General features: G+C 45.6%; 1 protein-coding gene across 10 annotated transcripts in view; it reads left to right on the top strand.

Annotated features, from left to right (window-relative positions):
* The first annotated feature begins 823 nt into the window (after positions 1 to 823).
* CHL1 (cell adhesion molecule L1 like) overlaps positions 824 to 22,727 on the top strand; it is a 140,016-nt gene continuing 118,112 nt past the window's right edge. For 7 of the 10 annotated variants that reach the window (XM_077786193.2, XM_077786194.2, XM_031505903.3 and 4 more), the window contains exon 1: positions 1,274 to 1,425. The gene's annotated coding sequence lies outside the window, so the exon portion shown is untranslated. Of the gene's footprint in view, positions 1,095 to 1,273; positions 1,426 to 22,727 lie in introns of those variants that run through there. The other 3 variants (XM_085590282.1, XM_077786188.2, XM_077786189.2) reach the window with 3 other exon arrangements.

Raw genomic sequence — 22,727 nt, 5'->3', positions numbered from 1 at the left:
GAGATAAACAACACCAGTTGGCCACTGCATCCATGAATTCCAATTGCCACTGTCCCAAAAATCTTTAACCCAAATGCTAATAATCCCCGGGAGTGCCACTGTGATTCGGTAGGGTGGGTTTATGGTTTAATGTCCGTGAATGTTGCTTTATGATTATTGTTCACTGCATTAGGCAAGGCTCAGGGAAAAGAAAAGCACCAAAGGTCAGCAGCGAGACAGAAATGTCTGAGGAGTCCGAGCCCTCATGAAAATGATTGTGTCTGACCTTCCCCACCTCTCGGGATGGAGTGCTTAAGACAATGACTGGCAGATTTGTGACGACTGTCTTTACCAATCACTTAAATATTTAGCCCATTCCTCACAGGGCTGGGAGCATGAAGCACCCAGGGAGAGTCCGGGTGCTCAAGCGCACACGACGTGAACCTGAGCTGGTGCTGTGGTCATCTACAGCACACAGGACAGCATTTGCAATTAAACAAAAAACACAAAAAAAAACCCCATCCCCCCCCCCCCCAAAAAAAAAAAAAACCAAACAAAACAAAACAAAAAAAAACACCAAAAAATACCCAAAAAGAAAAACAAACAACCCCAAAAAAACCCACAAAAAAATCTGTGGGAAGAGGGTTTTCCGAGGTTTGGTGTTGGGATGATTTGGTACATGAGGGTTTAGTAGTGGGAGATGGGGGAAGGGAGAAACCCAGTTGCGGTTTTCTCAGTCTTCATCCTTTCCCCTGAAAAGCAGCGACAATTCTCCACCCGAGGGAGGGGTGAGACCAGGCGGGGACCGTCCCTTCCCCGCTCCTCCTTGCCTGGATTTTGGCGGAGCCGCTGCCCGAGGGAGCGAGAGCATCCCTGCTCCGGCGGGGCAGCGCCCTCGGTTCTGCCATCCCGTTCTCCTCCTCCCGCCCCGCTGCTGGGCTGGCCGGCCCTGGGGACCCTCCCCGGCACCTGCCCGGCTGTGGGACAGCCCCACCGGGCTGGGGGCGGGCAGGGGCTCCCCTCGCTCCCGGCTCTTCTCCCTCCCTGCATCCCGACCAGCGGGCGCGGAGGTGCGCTGGCAGCCGGCTCCGGCCGGGGGGGCTCGGATCGGGCAGGTGGGACCCGGAGCGGGGCCGGGGCCGGGGCGGGGGTGGCTGTGCCCCGGGGGAGGCTGCGGGGAGCGCGGGGGCTCGTTGCCATGGCTCCCTGCAAGCTCCGCCGGAGGAGATAGCGATGCCAGTCACGGAGGGACCCTCTCCCTCCTCGTGGGTGTGGAGCGGGGCTGGCTTTGGGGTGGTTGCGTTGGGTTTTTCCGCTCCCCCTCCTTCCCTCCTCCACTACCTCCCCCCCCTTTTTTTTTTTTTTTTTCGGGGTGGAGCGATTAATTCGGAGCGCCGGGACGGGGCTGCGGAGCCGCCGGGACCCCTCCGCCCGGCCGGGCTCAAGGTACGGCGGAGGGACCGGGGAGGGTCGGGGGTGTCCGCCCGGGGGGCTGCCCTGCCGCCGCCCCGGCTCCCAAAGCGCTCTTTAATTGTGGTCATTGATTTGAACACCGGCTCTGCTGCGGAGCGGGGAGGAAGCGGAGCCGGGCTCAGCCTGGTCCGGGGGCGAGCGGGGCTCCGGGGGTTCTCGGGGAGCCGCACTCGGGTCCCCGGGCGGAGGAGCCGCTGCCCGCGGGAAGTTTCGGGGATGCGGAGCTCTGCGGAGCCGGGGGACAGCGCGGAGGGACCGGGGGACAGAGCCACGGGCGAAGGGACAGAGCCACGGGGACGGGGACAGAGCAGAGGGTCCGGGGGACAGCGTGGAGGGTCCGGGGGACAACGTGGAGGGTCCGGGGGGACAGCGTGGAGGGTCCGGGGGACAGAGAGGAGGGTCCGGGGGACAGAGAGGAGGGTCTGGGGGACAGACCGGAGGGTCTGGGGGACAGAGCTACCGGCCGGGGGCTCGGCTGGGGGCTGGCGGGTCAGTCCCCTGTTGCTTTGGGGGGGCTGGCAGGTCAGTCCCGTGTCGCTTTAGGGGGCTGGCAGGTCAGTCCCGTGTCGCTTTAGGGGGCTGGCAGGTCAGTCCCGTGTCGCTTTAGGGGCTGGCAGGTCAGTCCCGTGTTGTTTTAGGGACTGGCAGGTCAGTCCCCTGTCGCTTTGGGGGGCTGGCAGGTCAGTCCCTTGTCGCTTTGGGGGGCTGGCAGGTCAGTCCCGTGTTGTTTTAGGGACTGGCAGGTCAGTCCCGTGTTTTAGGGGCTGGCAGGTCAGTCCCGTGTTGTTTTAGGGGCTGGCAGGTCAGTCTCGTGTTCCTTTAGGTGGCCTCAAGTTTGCGAGCCCGGATGTCCAGCATCTCGGCGAACACCTGTTTGTGCTTTCCAAACGATTTTGGGGTGGTTTTGCTGCAGTTCCTAAATAATTAGCGAGATCCCCAGGGTGGTTTTTTTTTTTATTATTATTTTTTGCCGGGGAAGCGATGTGCTGCAGGGCAGGAGAGCTGCTGGAACGGCCGAGGCTCGGTGTCTGGGCTGTGTGTTATCGATTTGTGTTGCACGATCAGAGAGCATCGGGGAGCTTGGCAACGCAGCCCAAGGAGCAGAAAACAGAATTTTTCCCGTAGTCAGACACGGCCAATGTACGTGGGCTTTGCATCTGCCGCTTCCATCCTTAGGGATACTTGGCTTCTTTTGGTGTAGAAAGGAACTAAACTGTGTTTTGTTGGATTATGTACAGGTGTTCAGCACTACTACATTTTGTCTGAATTGCAGTTTTGGCAAGTTTGACCAGAGCGGTGACAGGTGGCATTTCTGTGTCCTTGGCAAGGGTTTGTTTGGTGTGACCGAGTTGATATGTGCTGTGTAGCTCCCCCAAATCACATTCCACAAGCCATAAATAATAAATATTATGACTTTAGATACCTACCTTTACATACCTTTCCTCCTTCTTTATAAGGAGGAAAGGAGAGGAGGTGAAAAGCTGTAATTTAAATTAATATGGGGTTTTTTTGCCATTTATAAACGTGAAATATTACCTTGTTGGAGCTGTGCTTGCCATCCTGTGGCCATTGCTACCCACGTGCCTCTGCTTATCTTCTGATATGAAACAGCAGAGTGCACAACTCCTGCTGTGATAACACTTCTCTCTTGCTTAAAAGTAGTAAATTTTCTTTGTGTTAAAAAAAAAACAAACAAACAAACAAACAAAAAAAAAAAAACCCACCGAACCAAATAAGCTCCTCTCTCAATGGGTCATTAAAAATTAGGAAATTCTGGGTCACCAGTTTCTGGTGCTCATTGAGGCTGAGCATCTGCTGCCGGTGGAGTCTGGCTTGCAGAGGAACTACAAGTCCAGATCATGTGATTTTAAAATGACATGCACAGGATAGGACACCGAGATTTGCAGAAGGTAATTTCTTTAGAGATATTGCCCAGTGTATATGAAATTATCATTAAATATCTTTAGCAAAAAAACCACCTGCCAGCAATCAAGAAGCTGAAATTTTGCCATATGCAGCACACAGCTTGGAAATGAATTTGTTTCTAAACTCTTCCTGTTTATTATTGATTTTCATCAAAATAGGGATGGGATGAAATAAAAAGACTGTACTTCAGCAATATACTTTTAACTCACTGAGTGCAGTTATTGTGGGCATTCAGGATGAGTTACTTCAGTAATTAAACTTCATGAGTGAAAATATAACAGTCCACTTCTTTGCCCCAAGAAAGCCAACAGATCAGCCTTCATTTAAATGAAAGATTACATTATTCACGGCTTGGATGTGTACCTCGAGTGGCTTGGACTGGGGCCACCTCGTTTGCCAGTAAAAATTTACTTTATTGCTTCTCTTTGGGAGAAAAAAATTGGAACAAAAAGGAATTTATTCTTTACATAAAAACGATGCCGGGGACAGTTGCTCCTGTGATCAGAAAGGATCTGCTCCTTTCCCCAGTGGGAGAGGACAGGGACTACTTTAAACACTACTAATTAGATCGGTTTATCTTGCTTGCAGTACAATGCTGTACTTAGTTAATTATAGCTTTTCCCATTAGCAGCATGTTAAGAATAATGGATTAACATATCACACAGATCAAAAGAACATCTACAAAGTTTATCTTAGGGGAAAGAAAGTGTTATTGTGTGTCAGGAAGTCCCTCATGCTTTCCCAAGGCACAGATTTTGTTGGAATTCCTGAGCTGCTGCTTCAGAGCCCTGTGAATGACTTGAATTGATCACAAACAAGTGACACTGGAGCTCTTGGTTGCTTAGCAACCCACCAAGATGCCACAATTTCTTTTGGTATATTTGTCCAGTAAAGTAGAAATTCAGTTTTGTCACAGATCATGGGTTCTTTGCTAGCACAAAGCCCACCCTATAACGACCCTAAATCATGGAAAATGAAAATTGATGTCCCAGCACAGAGTGTGGGAGCAGCATGGGAATGAAAACAGAGCAGGAATCTTGTGACCATATTCTGGTGGTGATGTGCTCAGTGTTTTATAACAAGTTTCTATTGTCCTTTCCTGGTTAGACTCCTACTCCTAAAAAACACCAAATCATTAGTGGGACGAGTTCTATCAAAGAAATTAATCCACCAGGTGCTGTTTGAATGTGCTGTTGTGAGCTGAGAGATCCTGCAAGATCTGTGGGGTTCTCCTGTGCTCCGCTTTGAAACAAAACCTGGAATGTGTGGTTTGGTTGTGGTCTGAATTATCCCATGGCCCACGGGGCTGGGAACTCTGCTGGCTTCTCCTCGCAGCAGACCCTGGGTCCTTAGCAGATCTTTTGGGTAAGGCAATAACTCAAAGAGCAGAAGGAAGATAGATGTTATCATGATTATCCACCTGAAGTACCAACATGGGCTTCAATGAATTATATTTTGGTCAGTGGACTCTTTTTTGTTTCCCCTTGTCAGAATCTGAGCTATTGATGATCCCAAGATTGTAAAAGTCTCTGTCTGTCAGCCCCCTGCCAAAGCAGAAGCCAGAATTGGTCTGTGCTGGTTTCCAGGTTGTTTATTCTGTTTATCTCTCACATGTTCTGCTGCCCTGCCCAGCTCTGTCCTGCAGGGCAGCGTGTGGGGCTCTGCCCTCAGTGGGATGTGACAAACATTAAATACCAGAAACTCCCTGGGCTGCATTTACAAGAACGTGCCAATATCTGTCACCTACGTTGGACAGTGTGTCCCCAGCCTGAACCAACAGAAAAATGCCAACACCACAGTGAGACATGGAGGGCATGAAGAAGGAGAAAAAGGACAAGGCACACCCAATTTCCTCCATTTTGTCCCCATTTGGACTCCTTTTCTAGAATCCTAAAATTTTACTTTTGCACCCGTGCCACACTTAATTATTACTGATATCAAACCCTCAGAGCTGGTAATTCATCCTGTAAGGTTGAAAACTCTTTTCCATGGCCAGAGATCACAGCCAGTGTCTCTGGGGGCTCTGTCCAGGGGGGTTCCTGACCCCTGCCAGGGTCCCAGACCTGCCAGGGCAGCCAGAGGGAAGCCCTGGATTCCCACATCCCTGGCTCCACATGTGCTGTACCCTGGGAGGGAATCCTGCATCATCCCCATTCTCTGTGCTTTTTTTGGAGTACCAGGGACAGGGAACCCCCCGGGTGAGTTTGAGCCAGGATATTTCAGGAGCTCCCTCTGAGCACTTCAGCTGCTAATGGGCTTTTCATCCGTGGCCCCCTGAGCTGGAGCAAATCTCTGCAGTGTGTGTGGGTGGACCTGGGGCTCCCAGCACCCTTTTGCTCTACTTATCTCCATCCTTCTGAACTCTGTGTTCATACAGACAAATCCTCATCCTGCTCAAACTGCACCTAGGAAAAGCCTGCTAGGGCTGGGAGAACTGCAGGGTGTCGTGGCATTCATTCTGCTGAAATAGCAGGGAAGATTCCTTCCCTCTGGATGAGAAAAAGGAATCCAGGTTCTTCTCTTTGAAGAACTTGGGTATTGAATAATTGACTGTGTATGAGGGGGTTGTAGCAAGAACTAAGACCACACTGAACCAAATCCCAGCTTGCTGTTACTACTCCTAGGCTAAGATTATTGTAGCTCAAAATCTGTGTACTGGTAATTAATTGTCCTTCTAGGCTCAGACTTGGTTGAAGAGCTTAGGTGAAGACCTTTGAGCTTGGCTGACTTTGCTGTGGGTTGCTTTTTCCCCTGTTGTTTCTGTGTAACAAAGTCAGTGCTCAAAACTCAAGGTTATTGTATTTAGCTTCTTTTTTTCCCTTGCTACTCTTCTGTTTTATTCATTGATTTCTGTAAGTGCATTTGCATTCCCAGATGTTGATTAGTGATTGCCTCTGCACAATAAACAGACGAAGGTGCTTGGTGATATTTGGTGCCTCAGGTTTCTCCTCCTAGCATGTCCAGGCACCCTGCATGAAGCACACAGTGAGTGATGGCTGTGCTGATGTTATTTTCTGGGGTTTCAGCACTCCCTAGCAGATGTTTCCTTCTTCCTTCATTGCACCTGGATGTGTGAAGATCAAAAAGAAAAAAAAAACAGATGGAGAACAGTTTATCTTTAAAAGCAGTGTTTGTTGTTTCAGCTTAACTAGCTTGTGGTTTTCAGTGTGATTTCCAAGTGCAGATCCTGTTCCATGTAAGAAGGACAAAATTTTGTTGCTTTCTTCATTAGAGATTTTCTTCCTATTTTCCTTTGTCCCTTGCTAGTTCTCTTTTTTCTCCATTTATGAAGAAAATTACCAACTTCAGGTGGTTTTCTCTTTTTGTTTGTTTTTTTTTTTCTCTTGCAACAGGAGAGAGTTAAATGAGAGGTGTGGTGAGGAAGTGATTCAGGTTAAGGGAGGGTGAAGAGGAATTTGGGGAGGACAGGGATGAGCCTGCATGAATACGTCCCCACCTTTGCTCCTGGTCTGTGGCACAGCAGAATTGAGATGTCTTGAGCCAGAGCTGGAGTCTGGGCAGGGCTTTTCTGTGAGAGAGCAGCTTTTGAGGAGATTTTCACCAGCTGGTTCCCAGTCTGGCTGAGAGAGCCGCAGACAGGTGACCTGAGACAGCCCAGCCTGTCCCTGTGCCAAAAGCAGAGCTGCCAGTGTCCCTGCTGAGCCCTGCCCGTGGCTGCAGCCAGGGAGCTGTGGAGAGGTGACACCTGCCCTGATATTTATCCTCACTGCAGCACCAAGGGGCCTTTGCATTGCTCTGGGTCCCCAGCCTGGCCCTGTGTCACTGTCCCCACTCCTCTGTGGGAGTCCAAGCATCCCTCTGGCTGCCCTGGGACCCTGGCAGGGTCAGGAACCCCCCTGGACAGAGCCCCCAGAGACACTGGCTGTGATCTCTGGCCATGGAAAATAGTTTTCAATCTTACAGGATCAATTACCAGCTCTGAGTGTTTGATATCAGTAATAATTAAGTGTGGCATGGGTGCAAAAGTAAAATTTTAGGATTCTAGATGAGGGGTCCAAAGGGGACAAGATGGAGGAAATTGGGTGTGCCTTGTCCTTTTTCTCCTTCTTCATGCCCTCCATGTCTCACTGTGGTGTTGGCATTTTTCTGTTGGTTCAGGCTGGGGACACACTGTCCAACGTAGGTGACAGATATTGGCACGTTCTTGTAAATGCAGCCCAGGGAGTTTCTGGTATTTAATGTTTGTCACATCCCACTGAGGGCAGAGCCCCACACGCTGCCCTGCAGGACAGAGCTGGGCAGGGCAGCAGAACATGTGAGAGATAAACAGAATAAACAACCTGGAAACCAGCACAGACCAATTATGGCTTCTGCTTTGGCAGCGGGGCTGACAGACAGAGACTTCCTACAATCTCAGAATCATCAATACCTCAGATTCTGACACTCCTCCTCCTCTTCCTCCTCCTCAGAGCATCAAAGGCTGCACCTGGGCTGTTCATTCCTGCTCCTGAGGGGGCTTTGAAGGTGGGATGAGCCCATGAGAAGGGCTCTGATGGCTGGGGAGTCTCTGTGCCCTCCTGGGGAATGCAAAGTGTAACTACAAACAAGCCAAGCAGCGAGAGCACGGGGCTGCAGTCCCAGAGAATCTAAACATTGCAGTGAGCCAAAGCCCTCTGACCTCCTAATACAGCTTAGCTGGATGATTTTAGTACTTTCAGAAATCTCAGTTCAACTTGTCCATTTTTTGGGAGGCCCATGGGATGACTCTGCAAGGTTTTGGTCACTATTCAGAACAGCATCCTGGCTGGAATGAATGGGAAAGGCAGAAACCTACTGAGAGGAGGAGGAAAACAAAACAAAAAGGGCAGAATTGGGCCCATCCACCTTTCAGTGCGTGTCTGCTTTGGTGACTTTTGGAGTGTGACACAAGCAATTCCCTGTCAGCCTTCCCTGCTGGCTGACACAGAAGAGGTGGCTTTGAATGCTGCCTGCTGTGCTTGTGTGGCACTTGAAAGGAGAGAGGGCTGCCTTTAAGGAGAGTCTTCCCACAGCTTTAAAAGATATTTGAAAGATGCAGCTCTCCCTCCTGTCACGTGCTGTTCCAGCATTAAACCGATGGAAACCTGGAACAATGTCTCAGTAAAAAATGCCCAGTGCCAGGGTGCACCCCCAGTGCTTGAAATAAAATCAGTCCTGCTGATAGGGAAAGGAAAATTATTATTGGGGGTAGATTTTTTTCTGTTCAAAAAACCCCCCAATAATGCTTTCAGCTAAAGGAGTGATTAACTCAATGGACTTTTTTTAACACATGCATTTGTACAGAAGGCACCATTATTTTTGCAGTTTATTGAAGTCAAAGAATGGTTAATAAGAAGAGATTGTCAGTAGGTTTGGAAGCAGCCACATGTTTTTCCCAAGGTTGATTTTGTAGGTCTGTCTGTCCATGACTAAAATCCTTCCCTCTGGGAAGTTTGTGTTGGTTGATCTGTATGTCCATTTGCATCCATGGTTGTTTGTCTAATTTTGTTGATTTTACTTCTTTATAAGCAAAACTCACCAAACCACAATCTGCTTGCTGAGTTCAGTGAAGTTATTACCTAAATTTTGGGTTATTGCTCAAGTGCTTTACTGAATAAGAACTGAGTGTTTTATTTTTCACACGTTATTCTTTCATATCACTCCACCAATGACTTTGTTCCAGTAAAACGTCATTGAGATGATAGATTTTCGAGGATTTCTGTTGTAAGTCAGAGGAGATCCTGATTTTTTTTTTTATTACTCAATTTTACAGGAATAAACTGCATTCAGGACTTGCTTTGAGTTCTGCCAGGGCATTGGTCAAAACTGCAGTAATATTGGTCATTACCATCCCCATTTCTTTGAGATAAATATTCCTTTTGTTGCATCTGGGCAGAGAAAGTGGCACAGAACTGAACTACTACTGTCTGCCAGTTCTAGTGGCAGATTTTATTTGGCATATTTGAAGGATAATCCATGGTGACTTCCAGGCTGGATATTGCCCAGGCAAACCCCTGGTGAAGTCATGGCACCACTGAAATGGATGCTCAAACTCCCAGTGACCTCAGCAGAGTCAGCTTTTTGTCCCAAGAGTGATGAAAATCTAATTTACAGCCTAACCAGTTTGAGGAGGAGGCGTAATGGCTCAGGTCCTTGACTGATACAAATGAGGCTGGTCCAGCTGAGGGTGATTGAGTTTCCCTGACTGGATCCTTGTGGGATTTTGGAGAACCCACCATCCACGTGGACTCTGCAGGCAGGAGAGTTGGGAGCTCTGTGACTGCCTCCTCTCAAATGTCTTGTGTTGTGATTGGGAACAAACACCCAGCGAAGATCACTGAATATTCCTGTTTTCTGAGCCACACAAATGACACCAGTAGTGTGTAGGGTAAGGAGGAACAGTGATTAAAGGGCTGTCCCAGCTGTACAGAGCTAAGCCATACCTGCTCCATTAAACTGACAGGGTTAGCACTGAAATCCACAGTAATTGCTCAGGGTTTACCACCTGCATGACAAATGCACCTTTCTGTTATTGACTGCGTGAGGCTGGACTTAGGCTTCCACCTAAATCTGGGATTTTGATGATCTCTGCTGAGCCTGTGGATTTGCAGCCTCCCTGCTGTGTGTGTGCAGTGCTCAGCCAGGGGTTCTACTCACCCTGATTTTTGGCTGGTTCCTGTCCAGACAGTGCCTACCTTTTGTTGGAATCTGAGATATTCTGAGATTGATTCCGAGATGATCCCGAGATTGTAGAAAGTCTCTGTCTGTCACCCCGCTGCCAAAGCAGAAGCCAGAATTGGTCTGTGCTGGTTTCCAGGTTGTTTATTCTGTTTATCTCTCACATGTTCTGCTGCCCTGCCCAGCTCTGTCCTGCAGGGCAGCGTGTGGGGCTCTGCCCTCAGTGGGATGTGACAAACATTAAATACCAGAAACTCCCTGGGCTGCATTTACAATAACGTGCCAATATCTGTCACCTACGTTGGACAGTGTGTCCCTAGCCTGAACCAACAGAAAAATGCCAACACCACAGTGAGACATGGAGGGCATGAAGGAGGAGAAAAAGGACAAGACACACCCAATTTCCTCCATTTTGTCCGCTTTGGACCCCTTTTCTAGAATCCTAAAATTTTACTTTTGCATCCGTGCCACACTTAATTATTACTGATATCAAACACTCAGAGCTGGTAATTGATCCTGTAAGATTGAAAACTTATTTCCATGGCCAGAGATCACAGCCAGTGTCTCTGGGGGCTCTGTCCAGGGGGGTTCCTGACCCCTGCCAGGGTCCCAGACCTGCCAGGGCAGCCAGAGGGAAGCCCTGGATTCCCACATCTGCTCGGAGAGCCTTGGGCTGGCGTTTCTCATTATATCCCAGGGAACAGCTGCAAATGGAGCTGTTTGAGGTGTATTGCAGAACAAAGCTTTGCTAAAGGTGAAGTGCGATCAGCGTGGTGGCACCAGAAAGTCATCACAGGGGGACAGAGTGGCTTGGGGTGGAAGGGGCATTAAAGCTCATCTCAACCCTCCCCCTGCCATGGCAGGGACACTTTCCATTGTCCCAGGTGTCCCCAGGCCATGTCCAGCCTGGCCCTGGGCACTGCCAGGGATCCAGGGGCAGCCCCAGCTGCTCTGGGCGTCTGTGCCAGGGCCGCCCACCCTCACAGGGAGGAATTCCTTCCCAATGTCCCATCCCAACCTGCTGTTTCAGTTGGAATCCATTCCCCCTTGTTCTGTAACTACATGTCCTTGTAAGTATTCCCTCTCTGTCTTTTTTGTAATAGTTATTTGGTGATGCAGCCCCCAAGGAAAAAGAAATTTCTCCCGTTTCCTTCCCTGTGAGCAGGATGCTGCCTTTTGGAGCATTGTACCTCATTATCCTGCCAGAGCAGCACATTTTCCCTGTCAGCCATTCCCCCTGTCAGGCATCCCTGTGCAGTGAAACCTCACAAAATTCCAGCTGCATAGCAAGAGGAAAATTTTGTCTTTGGTACATTAAATTATGCCTCAGTGTTCATTAAAGAAAAAAAACAACCATGAAAACCACAACAGGCAGCAAACCTGGAGGGTTATTCACAATCTTATCATGTGTATCACAAAAAAAAAAAAAAAAAAAAAATTGGAATAATCTTTGCATTCAGCAGATAAGCAATATTCTCCCTCCAAACCTATTCCACTGTGATCCTCCAAAATGTATGCTGAGCTTGTCTGTGCACAAAGCTCCCTGGAATGAGTGGTTAGACCAAATTTCTCATCACTGGTTAAGATATAGTCAGGAATGTTGTGAATTTTCCCTACTAATTACATAAAGCACTCACTGAAAAGAATAATGTATGCAAAGTTTGGATGCTCAGGCAATGACAATCCATTTAACCATTTATAGATTTATGTATTTTATAATCCCTGAACCCAAATGTCCCCGGAGAGGGAATGTGCCCTTAAAAATTTTAGGGCTTTAAATTAAGTGAATTTAAATTTGCTCATTTGCATATTTTCCCTCTCTTTGTTCTGCCTGAATGAGATATTACTCCAGTAATTGAACTGTAATTTCAGCCCAGGTAAATGATGTCAGACAGGCGAGATTGCGGGCGCTGCTGAGCCGCTAATCCGGCGATTTGCAGCACACCTTGGAGAGGAGAGCCTGTCCAGCCCACTTAGGATCACCCAGCGTGGGGCTGCCACTTGCAAATTCAATCAATCCCTGATGCTAAATGTGCTCCTGGAGCAGGGGCTCCAAGGGATGTGGTGGGAGGAGAGAATTCCTGGGTGCCAGAGCTCACCCTGGTTCAGGGTGGTTCCGTGTGGTGGAAAAGTCTCTCCTCCAGCCCGAGCTTCCACAGAAAGGCTCAGCAGTCTCTGTTGTTGGTCTCAAGGCAGTTTATTGCAAGTTATCTCAAAGATTTTCTTCTGGGGCTGCTGTGGTTTGCTCAGCTAAACTGGGATGGGTGGGCAGGAGTGGTGTGGGAGGGAAAGGCAAGACTGTCCACATCTGTTGGGAAAAGTCTTGGTTGTGGTCTTTGGGAAAGGCTGGCTCATGCAAGGATGGCAAAGTGGTTTTGGCTCCATTATCCTGTGTATGTTCTGCAGGAAAACAGGAGAAGCCCATGTGCAAAGGGGGAAGGCAGAAGAGGTCAGAGATGACTGTCTGGAGAGCTTGGCACCAATCCCAGAAAAGTAATGGAAAAGTTGATAGAGGACTGAATTAAAATAGAGTTAAAGAATAGAGATAATTTAGGCCTCTCTAGAAAGGGAGGAGTTACAGGTTTGATAAGTGAGGATAACTGAGGTTTGTGTCCGGGTTTCCTGGTGAAACCTCAGTTAAAACCAAACAATCCCAACAAAGCCAGTGTGTGGAACTGGCAGCAATATTGTTTCCTAGAATTATGGAACATTTTGGGTTGGAAGGGATCTTAAATCCCATCCAGTCCCACCCTGCCATGGCAGGGACACCTCCCACTGTCCCAGGCTGCTCCAAGCCCTGTCCAGCCTGGCCCTGGACACTTCAGGGATCCAAGGGCAGCCCAGCAGGCTGAAGGACAAATAGGATCCTTTCACACAGGGATTTTATCTGAATCCATGAGAGTGCTGGAAAGCCAGGGTCAGTTGTGGTGTCAACAGCCGAAAGAAAGGGTTTACAAACCTGGAGAGTCAAGGAAATAACCACAATATTGATTTGAAGAGTGGAGGAAATTCCCTGCAGTGAAGAGATTTAGAGCTCAATCTGCTTAGCTCATCAAAAAGAGGATTGAGAGGGGACTTGATTACAGGGACAAGTATTTTCATGGGGAAAGCATATCCAGCTTTTTAATCAAGAAGAGAAGAGAAAAACCAGATCCAATAGCTGCAAGATGGAGCCAGACAATTTTAAATTAGACATTAAAGACAATTTTTTTTTTAATCTGTGATTAACCACTGTAATGAACTGTGATGTGTTCAGATGAAGACTGGATACCTCATGTGACACCATCAAACACGAGTTGCTGGATATGATTTGCAGAGGATAGGAAAAAACACAACAGAATGTGCTGTACAGAAAGGTGCAAAGGCTTAAAATGTGTGAGAGTTGAAAGGGCAGTCAAAGGAAGGAGAAAGAAAAAGGAGGAACTTACATGGGAAGCACAAAAAGGAGGAATAGAAGCACTGAAAGGACAAAGAAAGGAGTTTGAGAGCTTCTGTTTAGGAGTATTGGAGCATATGTGTGAGCAAAGTGAGTTTTGGCATTGGGAGTACCTTGGGTGTTGGCAGAGCTGGAGTCATCTGTCTCCCAGTCAAAACAGCAATTTTGGATTCTGGGCTTTGTTAATGATGATAAAGAAACCTCCTATTTGTGGTCTGGCTTTTGGCAACGTGCTGGTGCTGGGGGAGAGGAGGGTGCTGCCAAGAGCAGGGATGGACCCAAGGGTCGGATCCCACCAGGAGGGTTGTGCCACCTTCCCCGGGAGCAAAGGGCACGTCCTGTGTCCCTGGGCATTGCTGAGATGTCCCATTCCAGCACCGAGGTGTCACTGTGTGTCGGAATCTGAGCTATTGATGATTCTGAGATTGTAAAAAGTCTCTGTCTCTCTGCCCCACTGCCAAAGCAGAAGCCATAATTGGTCTGTGCTGGTTTCCAGGTTGTTTATTCTGTTTATCTCTCACATGTTCTGCTGCCCTGCCCAGCTCTGTCCTGCAGGGCAGCGTGTGGGGCTCTGCCCTCAGTGGGATGTGACAAACATTAAATACCAGAAACTCCCTGGGCTGCATTTACAAGAACGTGCCAATATCTGTCACCTACGTTGGACAGTGTGTCCCCAGCCTGAACCAACAGAAAAATGCCAACACCACAGTGAGACATGGAGGGCATGAAGAAGGAGAGAAAGGACAAGGCACACCCAATTTCCTCCAGCTTGTCCCCTTTGGACCCCTCATCTAGAATCCTAAAATTTTATTTTTGCATCCGTGCCACACTTAATTATTACTTATATCAAACCCTCAGAGCTGGTAATTGATCCTGTAAGATTGAAAACTCTTTTCCATGGCCAGAGATCACAGCCAGTGTCTCTGGGGGCTCTGTCCAGGGGGTTCCTGACCCCTGCCAGGGTCCCAGACCTGCCAGGGCAGCCAGAGGGAAGCTCTGGGTTCCCACAACTGTGGTCTCCTGTGTGCCCCCTGCTTTAGTGGCATCAGTGTTACACACACAAGTGCTAGAAGAAATTAAGAACCTCATATCTAACCAAATTTTCAGGATGATCCCTTGAGAGCCTGCCTGGAACAGAGGCTGGGCAGAGTTTTTGATGTATTCTCTCTGTACGTTTGTCCTCTGAAGTTGTTTCACCAGACCAGTGATTGAGACTTCTTTTTTTTCCAAGAAACGACTCTATTACAACTCCTTACAGTGCCTAATAATGAGATAATTATTAATTTACACCTAATATTGTGCTTTTTCCGTGGGGCAGTGCAGTGGTTCAGTCCTGACTGTGTTCCAGGTGACTTTGTTGCTGTTTTTTTTCCTGTGCATCTTCAGCTATAAGGAAAGTGAAACAGATGCCTAAATGCTGTCAGTAATTTTGCTATCATGGGAGCTTTTAGCCAGGACTGGAAATCACTTTTCCAGAAAAATTTCTAAACTGGAAATCACTTTTCCAGAAAAATTTCTAAAACTCCTCTTTACCTCCACAGCAGAGAATATTCTGTCATTATCTGGGGGGGAAATCACTCACATTTCTCTTTTTTTACAACTCCATCCCAAAGGTTTTACCTTTGTTTAGCAACATTTCCTGTATTATTTCTGGGAGATAGTTGCTATTTCAGGATCTTCTCAGTTGAAATAGGATTTTATTTGGACAATTTAACAAAACCATAAACTCTTTGGGATCAATTAGAGCTGCAATTACCTGCAGCTCTGTTTCTGCCTTGGATGGCCATGGACATTGTGCACAGAGTGTGGAATTGGGCTGGTTATGGCCATGTTCTGCTTGGAACTAGGAAAACTGCTAAATGGGAATAAACTGGTTTATTGGGGAAGCAAAGGATGTGTGTCCTACCTGTAAGAACTGGCTGAGTGGGCAGTAATTATTCCAAAATCCTGTTGGAATATATCAACCTTGATAATTTTCTTTCTCAGTGGACATCCCAACAATTGCCTTTGCCTAAGGATCTCCTGTAAGCTGCTCTCAAATCAGAGCAGCCCTTCAGCACTTAACTCCTGCCATTGTGGCATCCATTAGGAGTGCAGGGAGGTAGGAATTACCCTATTCAATCCGATTAAAGATCCAATTAAGTTGGAATCCTCTCTCTGTTAGTAACCAATACCACATGCTCAACACCCTGGGAAAAGCCCCAGACCTTTCTCCTCTGAACTTTGATCGTAATTAACGAGTAAATAGTCTCTTAAAGATTTATTATTTTATTTTATTATTTTATCCTATCTTATTTTATCTTAACTTATCTTATTTTTTCCCTTCTTCCCAAGCACTTCCAGCTTGGCTTCCATCCTGAAACATGAGATCAATAGCTCTTATATAAATTCTTCTCCTGCCTTGGGGAAGTATCATTATTAGCACTTGAAATACCTAATCATTCTCTTAATCATCCTGCCCTTTGTATCAATAACTTTTCTCGTGTCAGACAGGTCGCAAAGTTAATTATTGTGATTTTCTCTCTTGTTTTAAACGTGCTGTATCTTAATTCCAGTGTGATCATTGGAGTGGCTCTTTGACCTTGTTTCACCTGTTTTCATAAATGCTTGTGTTCTGTCATGTCCATTCCTTGAAACACTTCATCTGTGCATGAAATCCTGAGGATTCTTCTCATTCCTTTCTTAAAGGGACTTTTAATATTTTCCTTTGGTTTTTTCCTCATTTAGTCCTTTTTATCTCTAATTTTTGAATGCAGTTCTGCTTTGTGTCAAAGGCGAAAATAAATTGGCGCATGTAAATTGCTAATAATTATTATTAATAATTCTTTTAATCCTTTCTAAAGGATTCTGTACAGAATCCTCATCTCAGTTGCATCTTGAGCACCTTGGGCTGCTGAGCAGATGCTTCCTATTGAAGTGATTTTTATTCATTTTTGTGGAAAGCAAACAATCCAATTGAATCCCTCTTCTCCCTCAGCCTCCTGAAGGCCAGGGGCTATTGGTGAATTTAACTTCAGTTACATCAAATGAAACAAATCCATTCTGACCCTTGAGGAAATCTCATGTTTTAGATCATAGGTTGCTTCTAAATATAGGGATGGGAAATTAATGTCTCCCTGGATGGATGATCCTGTAACTGTCTCCTGCAAGGGTTTTCAGTTTCCTTTGAACTGAGTGGCCTGGTCATTTCTGAACAGGCTGAAATTTGAGTGGATAAAATGCTTATAAAATATATATCTATTTATGGTTATATATTTATGGTTTTATATATGTCTGTGTGCACACAATTAGTTAAATTACTGTATTTGTATGGTTTTGTACAGAATTGTTTAACTATCATGGCAGTACATGGAAAATAAAATAATTTGGGAGATACATCTATAGATATATCTTTATTTTTGTTTCAAAACCATTTTGTGCAACAGGCAGTAGCTTTAGCCTTGGGCTTTTGAATCTGATATTACATTTATCTTCCCTGAAAATAATCAGAGTACATCAACATCTGATGTGCCTGAAAGGGAAACAAACACAAGTAAAGCAGCTGAATATGGAGCATATGAAATGTTTTGAATTATTCCTGAGCTATGAACTCTGAAATTTGATATTACACCCCTATGATGTGTTTTCATGACTGTTCCCCTACAATTACTTTTATACCTTCTCTTTATAAATAAAGATAATTGGGTTTTTGCCTTGTGTGGGCACATGAGAAGTACCGGAAAAGCTCATACACTAAAGTTTATTTCTTCCTAATAATTAATAATTAGGTGTTGCCTGAGAGGTGGCTCAGATTCCTTCTGTTTTGGGATATTGTTTTATTTTGGGTGCTCCTCTCTGAGGAGCAACTTCATAACTTCATCCTATCTTTGGCACTGGCACTCTCAGTGGGAGATGTTATGACTCAGAAAATTCAGATTTATATTTTCTTCTTCTTTTTTTTTTTTCATAAGTGACTTGCCCCCCAGGCATTTTTTGACAGGGAGGATATAATTTCAAATTAAATGTGAATGTTGAGGCTTTCCAAAGCTCCAAATTGCAGAGGTTTCTCAGCGTGGCTCAAGGAGAAATAAAACTCTCCATGCAGATGGGCTGCTGTGATGGGAGGGGGCAGTTCTGGTACCAAAGCCTGGGTTTATTTCCTCGTACAAATTTGGACACAAGAGAGGCCCTGTCCATCACTGAGCTGCTTCCACTTCACTCTTTAACAACATTTCCCTGCTGAAACCTCAGAAAAGCCAGTGGGGCACAGCTGGATTTTCCCTTCTACCTTTTCCTTTTCACCTCCAGGTGGTGACTGGTGCTTTAATATCTTATTTATCAGTGACTCTCTAGCATCAGTGAGCACAGATGTTATTAAGAGGAAGAATTTGGTGCCAAAACAGGAATTCAGAGGGTCAAGAAGGGTTTTTTGTCCCTGCCAAGCTCTCATTTTGGATGGGGAGAAGGGCAATGAGGAGAGGATGTGCCTCTTCATCCAGTGGGGTTTTCGCAGCTATTTCAGGAAATTGGTGTCTGTGATTTGTATGTCTTTTGAAGGAAAAAAACTTCACACTCTGGATCTAGAACATGAAAGGATCTAAAATGTGAAAGGATTTGCCAAGTTTAAGATCAGAACGTTCTTCCTGATGAAACAGAGCACAGAGGAAGCTCCGTGTTCCTTGCCTAAACCTCCAGATTCCTGTCCCAGCCCTAAGAAGGTCAGGTTTGCATTGTCTGGAGCTGCTCCTCTTTGTGTGGGTTCTGCCTGACTGAGGACATGATATCTCCTCACAGTTTGCCTTTCATTTCCCCACCTTTATTCTCTTTTTCACCTTTTGCTGCAGCATTTGGCCTGTGTTTCACCTCTCACTCTGCTCCTCCCTCTGCAGTGCTCCTGTCCCCAGCACCACTGGCTCTCAGGGCAGGAGGTGGTTCTGCAGCCCCTGGAGCTTTCCCAATGTGAAAAATGCCAATCACTTGGTTTTTAATATTTTAAAAGTTTAATAATAATAAAATGGCTATAAACATAATAATACAATTAGAATAATGAAGTTTAGAGTTAGGACAATTACAAGACAATAAAAAGCAAAGAATTACAGACATCTGGATGCTCTCGGACACTAAGTCACGAAAAGCATCTCTTGTGAACAAAGGAATCACCCTTAAAACAATACACTTGTTGCATATTCATACATCCTTCATGGTTATGCATCCATTCTATTTAAAACAAGAAACTCTGTCTGTTGTATGCCAACTGTTTCGTTTAATCCCCATGGCACCATCAAGTCTGAGCAAGGCCTGAAGAAATTAGTTTCTTCTGATAAGAATCCATAAATTCTTCTCCTTTGGAAGATTTAGGTGTTCCTCAAAGTGAGTATCTCATCCCTAAAAAAAAACTTCCCCACATACATAGTCTCTATTTTAACATTATGTTGGAACCTAAAACTACATTTAACACATTACATAAGAGAATGAATACAGCATCACTTTCTAACATTACACATATAATATTCATTGTAATATTTGTGAAAAGCCAATCATAAAATATGCATTTATCACACTAACCAGGATATTTTGGGGCCAGTGTGGTTTGATGCCTCTATCCCCAGCAGTGCTGGATCTCAGGGCATGGGGTGGTTCTGCATCCCCTGGGGTTTTTCCACCCAGGATATTTTGGGGTCAGGGTGGTTTGATGCTGATTAAGGACTGTTTCCACCTGGCATTTATTACTTTATGCACCTCTTGGAAATGGTGGAATTGCAGAAAACTGTGGGCAGGCAAGACCTGTCCCTCTGCACCAAAATCTCTCTTTCTCCTCCTTCTGGAGCACCTTTTGTGAGACATGGCCACGAATTTCCTTTGTGGCCCCACCTTCAGGAGGTTTTTCCCTTCAGTGCCGAGCATCCAGCCTCGGAAAGGAGTGAGAGCCAACTCGGAGAGCTTTAACCCATCATAAATCTGATGTCCTCGGGGAGAAGGGAGATTAAGGAGCCCAAATTCTCCAGGAGATTGTCACTTGGCTAATGATGATCGTAGCCCATGGCAGTCGGGGATGATAGGGCTGATATTTAGCAGGGGTTGTGAACCAATTAGTCTGCTCAACAAAATACTTGGTCCACTGGGTGCAAATGTTAGGAATATTTATAGGGCTGGCTCAGCTAATCAAAACTGGAGAAAGCTACTTAAGAGCCTGTCCCAGGCTCTGCGGAGGCCCTGGGATTACACAGCTGACAGATAAACAAATGTTTGCCCATGTAAATATTAGGACTCAAAGACTGTATTTGAACTCTTTCTCAGTTTCCTGGTGGTGTAAAATCAATTAGGGGTGATTAAAGCACGCTGGAGTGCACTTCCCTGTGGAGAGCAGGCTCTGATGGTGGCTGTCCATGGGCAGTCTCCTGTTGGCTTCTCCCAGCTTGGATTTTGGGGTGTCCCATGGTCCAGGTGGGGGTGTCACATCAGCTGGCCAGGTAAAATGGCAGCAGCATAATGAAAATTCAGGATTTTCTGATGTGATTGCATTAATTAACTGCCCAATGCTTCAGTCCTGGGTGTTCCTATCAACTCCTTAACCCATTAACTCCCAAACCTGCTGACTTTCCAAAACACGACACTATTTGGAAATAAACATCTCACAGTTAGAGCTGTCCAGCACCTTCTGCTGCTGAGGCAGAGACTTGGTCCTTGTATCAAGTCTAATAGTAGAGTTGGAGAGAAAATAATTAATCTTAATGTACAGGCTGCCTTAAATGTTTCCAAGGGTTTCTCTATTGGTTTATTTATTTGCATTTCATTTCAGTTTTTCAGGGTTTTTCCCCCTCAGTGGCAGAAACACCTCTGTAAAACAAAAAACAGTAAGGAAAATCCACAGGCTTCCCTGAAAAAGCTTTCTGAAAGCTGAGAGTATTGATTGTTGAGACTGAAGACATAAACGTGGTTATACATGTCTTTACAGAGAATCTGCAAATAGAAGAACAGCTTCTAACCCTCCTACTCAGCCTCTCACCAAAACATTCTGCCTTGCTGTTTTCCAGCTGTTATTTTACAGCAAGTGATCATTTTGAAATACAACCATTTTGGGTTTGGAGCTCAAGGTGGTTTTTCTCCAGTTTATTTGAAAAATCACACATTAAACTGGGGCATTTATTGCACTTGGCAAGCTCTACACTAGGTCTTTACTTAAAGAAAAATCAAATTTTAATAAAAGCCAGGTTGCAGATTGTTCTGGCGAGCACAATGTGATTTTATTTTTTTATTATTGTTATTATAGTTTTTTTTACACCCTCCTGTGTGTAAAAGCTTTCTTTATGCTGCTGCTACTCTGGCTGTAAATGGCTTTAAGTGCAGTGTGTTTTAATATACAGATGTTCTTTCTGATGGCTCCTGTGTGTTGAAAATGACATAATGTCTTTTTTGAGCCTGAAAAAGCACCATTCTCATTGGTCCTGGTCATTGTGTTAATAGTGCTCTTTATTTGGAGGTTTTCTTCAGGTTTTTTTTTTTCTTTCTTTCTTTCTTTTTGTTCATGTGTGTATCAGAGACACAACAGACTGGCAGTTAAATGGGGTAAAAATGATCTTTTGGAGAGGATGGTCCAAGTCCATGGAGACTCTCCAGGGATCTCATTAAAGCATTCTTTCCTAATCCAGTGTACTGCAATATCAGCTCTCTGAATCCCCACAGTGTGCCTTCCTGATAGGTTAGTTTACACAGAATTAATTGTCTAATTTCGCAAACAACCAGTACAGTGCACATTGATTTTTATTTATTTATTTATTTATTTCCCTGTCTGTTTTTAATCTGGTGTGTTACTCTTGTGGATTCTGCTTTGTATTTCAAGGTAGTCTTTACAACACATCTCTACTTACACCAGTTTGTCATAGCCTATATCACATAGGAATCATTATTTATTTTTATCATTCTTCTTTTTGTCCTTCAAACATATAAGGATTGCTGGTCATTTAAGCAATAATTTCCTGCATAAAAAAACCCCAAGTATAAGGAGGTTTCAGGAAAGCAAATTCAGATTGTTTAAGGCTTCAGTGGTTTAGATGCTCCAGAGACAGATCCTGAGTGAGGAGCTTGGATTTTCCTTGTCCTCAGAGGTCACCTGGCTGCTTTGGTGGCACTGGAATAGCACAGGGAAAATGAGCCTTGCACAGAACAAAGGACCAGCAAGTTGATACAGAAGAAAAGAAAAATACATTTGAATGAAATCTCATGGACTGGGCTGCGAATTTGGCTTGAACGGGTTTTTTAATATATCTGGAGGATCTGTTTTAAGGTAAAGTTATTGAAATGTAACTTGCACACAGTGGATTTTTGCATTAGAACCAGAGGATTATTCAGGTTCACAAAGGCCTTTAAGATCATCAAGTTGAACTTAATGCCTGTGGTTTTCTAACCACATGAGAAAGATGGATTTTCTCACAATATCCCTCAGCTTGCTTTGGGCAGGGCAGCTGCTAAAAACCTGCTGCCCCCAAGCACCTGCTCCAAACTGCTCCCAGCTTGGCTCCTCATTCTGCTGCCCTCAGGAGACCCCTTCCCTTCCCTTCCCTTCCCTTCCCTTCCCTTCCCTTCCCTTCCCTTCCCTTCCCTTCCCTTCCCTTCCCTTCCCTTCCCTTCCCTTCCCTTCCCTTCCCTTCCCTTCCCTTCCCTTCCCTTCCCTTCCCTTCCCTTCCCTTCCCTTCCGCCAGCACAAACATTTTTCCTTATGCTAAAAATTAAGGTTAAGGCAGTAGAACAAGGTGAGAGAAAGGACAAGTCAGGCTTATTTGGAAGGGAAAAAAACCCACACAAAGCAGCAAAATTATCCTCAAAGCCTGTTGTGATTCAGAAAATGTGTTAATCAACACCAGGATTTCATCTTCCGTTTCTCATTTACATACACAAAACATTTTCTTGTGTAACAAGTGTGCATTTTGGACAATGTTCATGTTCTCTGTGTTCCTTCCTTTGCCAGCACGTCTAGGATGGTGAATAGAAAAGAAGTCAGGGAAAGTTTGCTTTGCCATCTCATTTATTGTCCTTTTAGCTCTTGCTTCTATTAAAGAAATTCAGGAGCAGTGGGAATTTACACTGGGAATTTACATTGCCACAGCTGTTCCAAACTCCCTTTGCAGCAGGGATTGTATCTCGCTGCTACACGCTGGATCTGAAAAATGAAATAAATAAATGGGATTTCTCCATCACCCCCAAAGTTCCCAGGAACTTCACACTGGGCTTGAGCAGACCTGAGGCTGTTCCCTGTTAGGAGGGGATGTGGGACAATCCT

Source organism: Lonchura striata, chromosome 12 (assembly GCF_050655825.1).
Source record: "Lonchura striata isolate lonStrDom1 chromosome 12, ASM5065582v1, whole genome shotgun sequence".
In the NCBI taxonomy this organism is placed as follows: domain Eukaryota; kingdom Metazoa; phylum Chordata; class Aves; order Passeriformes; family Estrildidae; genus Lonchura; species Lonchura striata.
The sequence above is the reverse complement of the archived record's forward strand: the minus strand, read 5'-3'. Positions and strand labels throughout refer to the sequence as shown.